Source organism: Heteronotia binoei, chromosome 19, assembly GCF_032191835.1.
Source record: "Heteronotia binoei isolate CCM8104 ecotype False Entrance Well chromosome 19, APGP_CSIRO_Hbin_v1, whole genome shotgun sequence".
Classification (NCBI taxonomy): Eukaryota; Metazoa; Chordata; class Lepidosauria; order Squamata; family Gekkonidae; genus Heteronotia; species Heteronotia binoei.
The window spans coordinates 6,930,286-6,937,866 of record NC_083241.1 but is presented as its reverse complement, the minus strand read 5'-3'; the positions used below and the strand labels follow the sequence as shown (position 1 = coordinate 6,937,866).

The 7,581-nt window shown below is 51.1% G+C and overlaps 5 non-coding genes across 5 annotated transcripts; all 5 read right to left on the bottom strand.

Annotated features, from left to right (window-relative positions):
- Window positions 1-3,874: 3,874 nt before the first annotated feature.
- On the bottom strand, window positions 3,875-3,946 carry TRNAP-GGG (transfer RNA proline (anticodon GGG)). The gene has a single exon. It is a non-coding gene; the product is annotated as a tRNA-Pro (tRNA).
- Window positions 3,947-4,008: 62 nt separating this feature from the next.
- Window positions 4,009-4,080, bottom strand: TRNAP-GGG (transfer RNA proline (anticodon GGG)). Its single transcript has one exon. It is a non-coding gene; the product is annotated as a tRNA-Pro (tRNA).
- A 63-nt stretch (window positions 4,081-4,143) lies between these two features.
- On the bottom strand, window positions 4,144-4,215 carry TRNAP-GGG (transfer RNA proline (anticodon GGG)). Its single transcript has one exon. It is a non-coding gene; the product is annotated as a tRNA-Pro (tRNA).
- A 62-nt stretch (window positions 4,216-4,277) lies between these two features.
- On the bottom strand, window positions 4,278-4,349 carry TRNAP-GGG (transfer RNA proline (anticodon GGG)). Its single transcript has one exon. It is a non-coding gene; the product is annotated as a tRNA-Pro (tRNA).
- Window positions 4,350-4,412: 63 nt separating this feature from the next.
- On the bottom strand, window positions 4,413-4,484 carry TRNAP-GGG (transfer RNA proline (anticodon GGG)). Its single transcript has one exon. It is a non-coding gene; the product is annotated as a tRNA-Pro (tRNA).
- Between the last annotated feature and the right edge of the window lie 3,097 nt (window positions 4,485-7,581).

Here is a 7,581-nt window from a genome sequence, read left to right as displayed (position 1 = left end):
AGCCCACCGGTCGCGAACAACCTTCAAACAGGATTGTGCAAGAAACGGGCCTGATTTTTTTTTTTTTTGTCTGATTGATTTATCACGTTCCTGCCAAAGTCAAGCACTTTAGAGCCCCGTGCATTTCAGAAGGGCAATCACAGATGTGCCTAGGGTTGCCAATCCCCAGGTGGGGGCAGGGGATCCCCCGGTTTGGAAACCCTCCCCCCACTTCAGGGTCATCAGAAAGTGGGGGGAGGGGAGGGAAATGTCTGCTGGGAACTCTATTATTCCCTAGGAAGATTTATTCCCATAGAAAATCATGGAGAATTGATCTGCAGGTATCTAGGGCTCGGGGGGGGGGGCTGTTGTTTGAGGTAGAGGCACCAAATTTTCAGTACAGCATCTAGTGCCTCTCCCCAAAATACCCCCCACGTTTCAAAAAGATTGGACCAAGGGGTCCAATTCTATGAGCCCCAAAAGAAGGTGCCCCTATCCTTCATTATTTCCTATGGAAGGAAGGCATTGAAAAGGTGTGCCATCCCTTTAAATGTGATGGCCAGAACTCCCATTGGAGTTCAGTTATGCTTGTCACAGCTTTGATCTTGGCTCCACCCCTAATGTCTCCTGGCTCCACCCCCAAAATCTCCTGGCTCCACCCCCCAAAGTCCCCAAAGTATAAGCTTTCGTGGGCGTGCATATATAAGTTTTTATACACACGCCTATTTCTTTGAATTCTGCTGGGCGTATTTATTTATTTTACGGAATGTATATCCCGCGAGCAGGCTTAGGGCAAGTTCCGTCACATGTGTACAACAATAAAAACACATTAAAATTCCATCCATACACAGGACAACTTATATACCAGGGGTGAGCAAACTTGCCTAACGTAAGAGCCACACAGAATAAATGTCAGATGTTTGAGAGCTGCAAGACAGGAAGGCAGCAAGGCAAATAGCTGGGAGGAGGGAGGGAGAGGTGGAAATAAAGCAACTTTAAATGCATTCTCCAAGCCGCCAGCTGGCTTGGCTCAGATAAGTGATTTAAAGAGAGAAATGCCTTTTCCAAGACAGTCAACGGGTGGTGGGAGCTTCGAGAGCCACAGTTTGGCCGCCCTTGTTATATGCAGAATTAAACTTTTTGTTCTTAAAGGTGTCCCTGGATCCAAACGTTGTTTTACTACAAGGGTGGCCAAACTGTGGCTCAGGAGCCACATGTGGCTTTTTCACACACAGTGTGTGGCTCTCAAAGCCCCCATCGGCCAGCATGGAGAAGGCATTTGTCTCTTTAAATCACTTTGCCAAGCCAAAACCAGCTGGTGGCTTGGAGAATCATAGAATCATAAGAGTTGGAAGGGACCTCCAGGGTCATCTAGTCCACCCCCCTGACAATGCAGGAAATGCACAAATACCTCTCCCTAACCAGAGAATGCTTTTAAAGTTGGGTTGCTAATCCCCAGGTGGGCGCAGGGGATCCCCCGGTTTTTGGAGGCCCTCCCCCCACTTCAGGGTCATCAGAAAGCGGAGGGAGGGGAGGAAATGTCTGCTGGGCACTCCATTATTCCCTATGGAGAACAATCCCCATAGGGAATAATGGAGAATTGATCAGCAGGTATCTGGGGCAATGGAGGGGCTGTTTTTTGAGGTAGAGGCACCAAATTTGCAGCATAGGATCCGACACCTCTCCTCAAAGCACCCACCAAGTTTCAAAAAGACTGGCCCAGGAGGTCCAACTCTATGAGCCCCCCAAAAAGATGCCCCTATTTTTCATTATTTCCAATAGCGGGAAAGCATTTAAAAGGTGTGCGGTCCCTTTAAATGTGATGGCCAGAACTCCCTTTGGAGTTCAATGATGCTTGTCACAACCTATCCCCAAAGTCTCCTGGCTCCACCTCCAAAGTCCCCAGACAGTTCTTGCATTGAACTTGGCAACCCTAATTTAAAGTTAAAGTTGCTTTCTTTCCACCTCTCCCTCCCTCCTTCCTTTCTTGCCGCTCTCAACCATCTGAGAGTTATTCTACGCGGCTCTAACGTTAATCAAGTTTGGCCAAACCGTGTTCTGATGCCAACATGGCTACCTGCCTGAATCTAACTCGAGAGAATAATCCCCATGCAATGCAGTGTCTGAATCATCAGACATCCGGTCACACCAATGACTCTCTGGGGCATGAAAGAGCTTTAACTTTGGCTGGGCAGGAGAACCCACAAACCTTAGCCGCTTTTCCAATTTTAAAGCAAAATAATTAACATCAAAACACACTGCGGCTCCTCCCACCTCCCAATGAATACATCCAGCCCCTCTCCTTTTCCTCCCCTCCCCCTCCCCCCGGCCTTCATCTCTTTTCTTGCGCCAGCTTTGCCGATGACGTCAATCCCCGGGCGGTTGCCAAGGGAACCCTTGTGCACTGCGGCATTTCGGGCTCTGCAGGAGAAGAGCTGCTGCCCCCCAGCGGCCAGCGTGGGAGAAGCCTCTGAAAATCCCCACCCCTCCCCGGACACGCCTCGCTCGTCTGCAGGGCATGCGCATTTCGCAGCCTGCCGGGGTGTGTGTGTTTTTGTATGCCTGCCTCGCCCGGTGTCGCCTCTGTTATTAGGTTGTCGGCATTTACTTCTGGAAGCCCCCCCCCCCGGGGGGAGGGGAAAGCAATGCACGCAAGCTTTTATTAGCAGGCTTCAAGAATTCAAAGAGGATTAGCATCCAAACTTTCTGGAGGGTTTCCTTTAACAAAAAAAAGATGTTACATCACTGTATGCGCCAAACCAGAGGTGGCCAAACTGGCTCGGGAGCCACATGTAGCCTTTCGCACATATTGTGCGGCTCTCAAAGCCCCTAGCCCTCTGTCAGCCAGATTAGAGAAGGCATTTGTCTCTTTAAATCCTTTTGTCAAACCAGCCAGCAGTTTGATAATGCATTGAAAAGTTGCTTTCTTTCTACCTCTCCTTCCCACCCCCATCTGTTTTCCTTCCTCCCTTCCTTCCTTGAGGCTCTCAAGCATGAGACATTTATTCTGTGTGGCTCTTACATTAAGCAAGTTGATTCCCCACTCCTCTGCTTGCGGCTGCTGGAATGACCTTGGGTCAGCCATAGCTATCACAGGAGTTGTCCTTGAAAGGGCAGCTTCTGGGAGAGCTCTCTCAGCCCCACCCACCTCACAGGGTGTCTGTTGTGGGCGAAGGTAAAGGATTTCCTGACCAATCCGAGACTCTGAGATTCAGAATGAAGAGCAGGATATAAATCCAATCTCTTCTTCTCCTCCTCCTCCTGGATCTAGAACCCACTGATACATTGTTTAAAGAACAAACGCTGTATGTGTACACCAAACTCTGTTTAAAGAACAAACTGTGTGTGTATATGCCAAATGCTATTTAAAGCACAAACTCTGTGTGTATACTTGAGCAGCTCAAGAAAGGCTGCAAGAGTCTAACGCACTTCACACAATAAAGCTCAAATATACAAGGAACAAAAACAAATTACAAAAGCCCAACCAATTCATGTGTAAAGTGAGCAGGACTTCACAGGACGTGGAGAGGAACTGAGGCTGGAAAGACAATGGTCCAGTTCCCTTTACATGTGGACTGGTGCAGCCCTTGAGTTGGACTTTTGCATTTTTTTGTTCCTTGTATATTTGAGCTTTATTGTGTAAACTGTGTTTGGCTCCCGTAGTCTTTCTTTGGCTGTTCGAGTACACAGACAGATTTTGTTCTTTTAAACAATAGACCATTTCAGTCTTGGGAAGCGCTAGCATTCTTTATGGATTGAACATGAACATATGAAGCTGCCTTATACTGAATCAGACCTTTGGTCCATCAAAGTCAGTATTGTCTTCTCAGACTGGCAGTGGCTCTCCAGGGTCTCCAGCTGAGGTTTTTCACACCTCTTTGCCTGCACCCTTTTTTGGAGATGCCAGGGATTGAACCTGGGACCTTCTGCTTCCCAAGCAGATGCTCTACCACTGAGCCACAGCCCCATTTATGGCTCTCCAGGGTCTCCAGCTGAGGTTTTTCACACCTCTTTGCCTGCACCCTTTTTTGGAGATGCCAGGGATTGAACCTGGGACCTTCTGCTTCCCAAGCAGATGCTCTACCACTGAGCCACAGCCCCATTTATGGCTCTCCAGGGTCTCCAGCTGAGGTTTTTCACACCTCTTTGCCTGCACCCTTTTTTTGGAGATGCCAGGGATTGAACCTGGGACCTTCTGCTTCCCAAGCAGATGCTCTACCACTGAGCCACAGCCCCATTTATGGCTCTCCAGGGTCTCCAGCTGAGGTTTTTCACACCTCTTTGCCTGCACCCTTTTTTGGAGATGCCAGGGATTGAACCTGGGACCTTCTGCTTCCCAAGCAGATGCTCTACCACTGAGCCACAGCCCCATTTATGGCTCTCCAGGGTCTCCAGCTGAGGTTTTTCACACCTCTTTGCCTGCACCCTTTTTTTGGAGATGCCAGGGATTGAACCTGGGACCTTCTGCTTCCCAAGCAGATGCTCTACCACTGAGCCACAGCCCCATTTATGGCTCTCCAGGGTCTCCAGCTGAGGTTTTTCACACCTCTTTGCCTGGACCTTTTTTTGGAGATGCCGGGGATTGAACCTGGGACCTTCTGCTTCCCAAGCAGATGCTCTACCACTGAGCCACAGCCCCATTTATGGCTCTCCAGGGTCTCCAGCTGAGGTTTTTCACACCTCTTTGCCTGCACCCTTTTTTGGAGATGCCGGGGATTGAACCTGGGACCTTCTGCTTACCAAGCAGATGCTCTACCACTGAGCCAACGTCACCCTAAGTGTTTTGATACAAATATAAGAGTTTTTCAACCTGGTTATATACAGTGCTTTAGTCGGGTTAGATTTCCCCCCTGGAGGCTGGCTATCAGAGCCTCAGGCCCAGTATCACAACAGAAAAGTCCTCGGTTGTCCTGTCAGACGGCCTTAGCTAGAAATAGGACAGAAGGAGTGCATCCCTGCTGATCCTACCAGACCGCGGGTGGCCAAACTGCAGCTCAGGAACCACATGTGGCTCTTTCACACATTGTGTGTGGCTCTCAAAGCCCCCACTGCCCCGTCAGCTGGCTTGAAGAAGTCTTTTGTCTTTAAAGGAAAGCCAGTTTGGTGTAGCGGTTAAGTGTGTGGACTCTTATCTGGGAGAACCGGGTTTGATTCCCCACTCCTCCACTTGCAGCTGCTGGAATGGCCTTGGGTCAGCCGGAGCTCTCTTATCTGGGAGAATCGGGTTTGATTCCCCACTCCTCCACTTGCAGCTGCTGGAATGGCCTTGGGTCAGCCAGAGCTCTCTTATCTGGGAGAACCAGGTTTGATTCCCCACTCCTCCACTTGCAGCTGCTGGAATGGCCTTGGGTCAGCCATAGCTCTCTTATCTGGGAGTACCAGGTTTGATTCCATGCTTCTCCACTTGCAGCTGCTGGAAGGGCCTTGGGTCAGCCATAGCTCTCTTATCTGGGAGTACCGGGTTTGATTCCACACTTCTACACTTGCAGCTGCTGGAATGGCCTTGGGTCAGCCGGAGCTCTCTTATCTGGGAGAACCGGGTTTGATTCCCCACTCCTCCGCTTGCAGCTGCTGGAATGGCCTTGGGTCAGCCGGAGCTCTCTTATCTGGGAGAACCGGGTTTGATTCCCCACTCCTCCACTTGCAGCTGCTGGAATGGCCTTGGGTCAGCCGGAGCTCTCTTATCTGGGAGAACCGGGTTTGATTCCCCACTCCTCCACTTGCAGCTGCTGGAATGGCCTTGGGTCAGCCGGAGCTCTCTTATCTGGGAGAACCGGGTTTGATTCCCCACTCCTCCACTTGCACCTGCTGGCATGGCCTTGGGTCAGCCGGAGCTCTCTTATCTGGGAGAACCGGGTTTGATTCCCCCCTCCTCCACTTGCAGCTGCTGCAATGGCCTTGGGTCAGCCAGAGCTCTCTTGCCTGGGAGAACCGGGTTTGATTCCCCACTCCTTCACTTGCAGCTGCTGGAATGGCCTTGGGTCAGCCGGAGCTCTCTTATCTGGGAGAACCGGGTTTGATTCCCCACTCCTCCGCTTGCAGCTGCTGGAATGGCCTTGGGTCAGCCGGAGCTCTCTTATCTGGGAGAACCGGGTTTGATTCCCCACTCCTCCGCTTACAGCTGCTGGAATGGCCTTGGGTCAGCCGGAGCTCTCTTATCTGGGAGAACCGGGTTTGATTCCCCACTCCTCCACTTGCAGATGCTGGAATGGCCTTGGGTCAGCCGGAGCTCTCTTATCTGGGAGAACCGGGTTTGATTCCCCACTCCTCCACTTGCAGCTGCTGGAATGGCCTTGGGTCAGCCGGAGCTCTCTTATCTGGGAGAATCGGGTTTGATTCCCCACTCCTCCGCTTGCAGCTGCTGGAATGGCCTTGGGTCAGCCGGAGCTCTCTTATCTGGGAGAACCGGGTTTGATTCCCCACTCCTCCACTTACAGCTGCTAGAATGGCCTTGGGTCAGCCATAGCTCTCTTATCTGGGAGAACCGGGTTTGATTCCCCACTCCTCCGCTTGCAGCTGCTGGAATGGCCTTGGGTCAGCCAGAGCTCTCTTATCTGGGAGAACCGGGTTTGATTCCCCACTCCTCCACTTGCACCTTCTGGAATGGCCTTGAGTCAGCCACAGCTCTCTTATCTGGGAGAACCGGGTTTGATTCCCCACTCCTCCACTTGCACCTGCTGGAATGGCCTTGGGTCAGCCAGAGCGCTCTTATCTGGGAGAACCGGGTTTGATTCCCCACTCCTCCGCTTGCAGCTGCTGGAATGGCCTTGGGTCAGCCGGAGCTCTCTTATCTGGGAGAACCGGGTTTGATTCCCCACTCCTCCACTTGCAGCTGCTGGGATGGCCTTGGGTCAGCCGGAGCTCTCTTATCTGGGAGAACCGGGTTTGATTCCCCACTCCTCCACTTGCCCCTGCTGGAATGGCCTTGGGTCAGCCATAGCTCTGGCAGAGGTTGTCCTTGAAAGGGCAGCTGCTGTGAGAGCCCTCTCAACCCCACCCACCTCACAGGGTGTCTGTTGTGGGGGAGGAAGGGAAAGGAGATTGTGAGCCGCTCTGAGACTCTTTTGAGTGGAGGGTGGGATATAAATCCAGTATCTATCTTCATCTTCTAAATCACCAAGCCAAGCTAGCTGGCGGCTTGGAGAATGCATTTAAAGTTAAAGTTACTTTCCTTCCCTCCCTCTCTCTCTCCCTCCCTCCAACATCTGACATTCATGTCTTGTGGCTCTCAAACATCTGATGCTTATTCTAGATGGTTCATATGTTAAAAGAGCCCCGTGGCGCAGAGTGGTAAAGCTGCAGTACTTCAGTCCTAAGCTCTGCTCGTGACCTGAGTTCGATTCCAGCGGAAGCTGATTCAGGTAGCCAGCTCCAGGTTGACTCAGCCTTCCATCCTTCCGAGGTCGGTCAAATGAGTCCTCAGCTTGCTGGGGGGAAAGTGTAGATGACTGGGGAAGGCAATGGTAAACCACCCTGTAAAAAGTCTGCCATGAAAACATTGTGAAAGCAACGTCACCCCAGAATCAGAAACAACTGGTGCTTGCACAGGGGACGACCTTTTTTAAAAAAATCTTATATTAAGCAAGTTTGGTCACCCCTGTA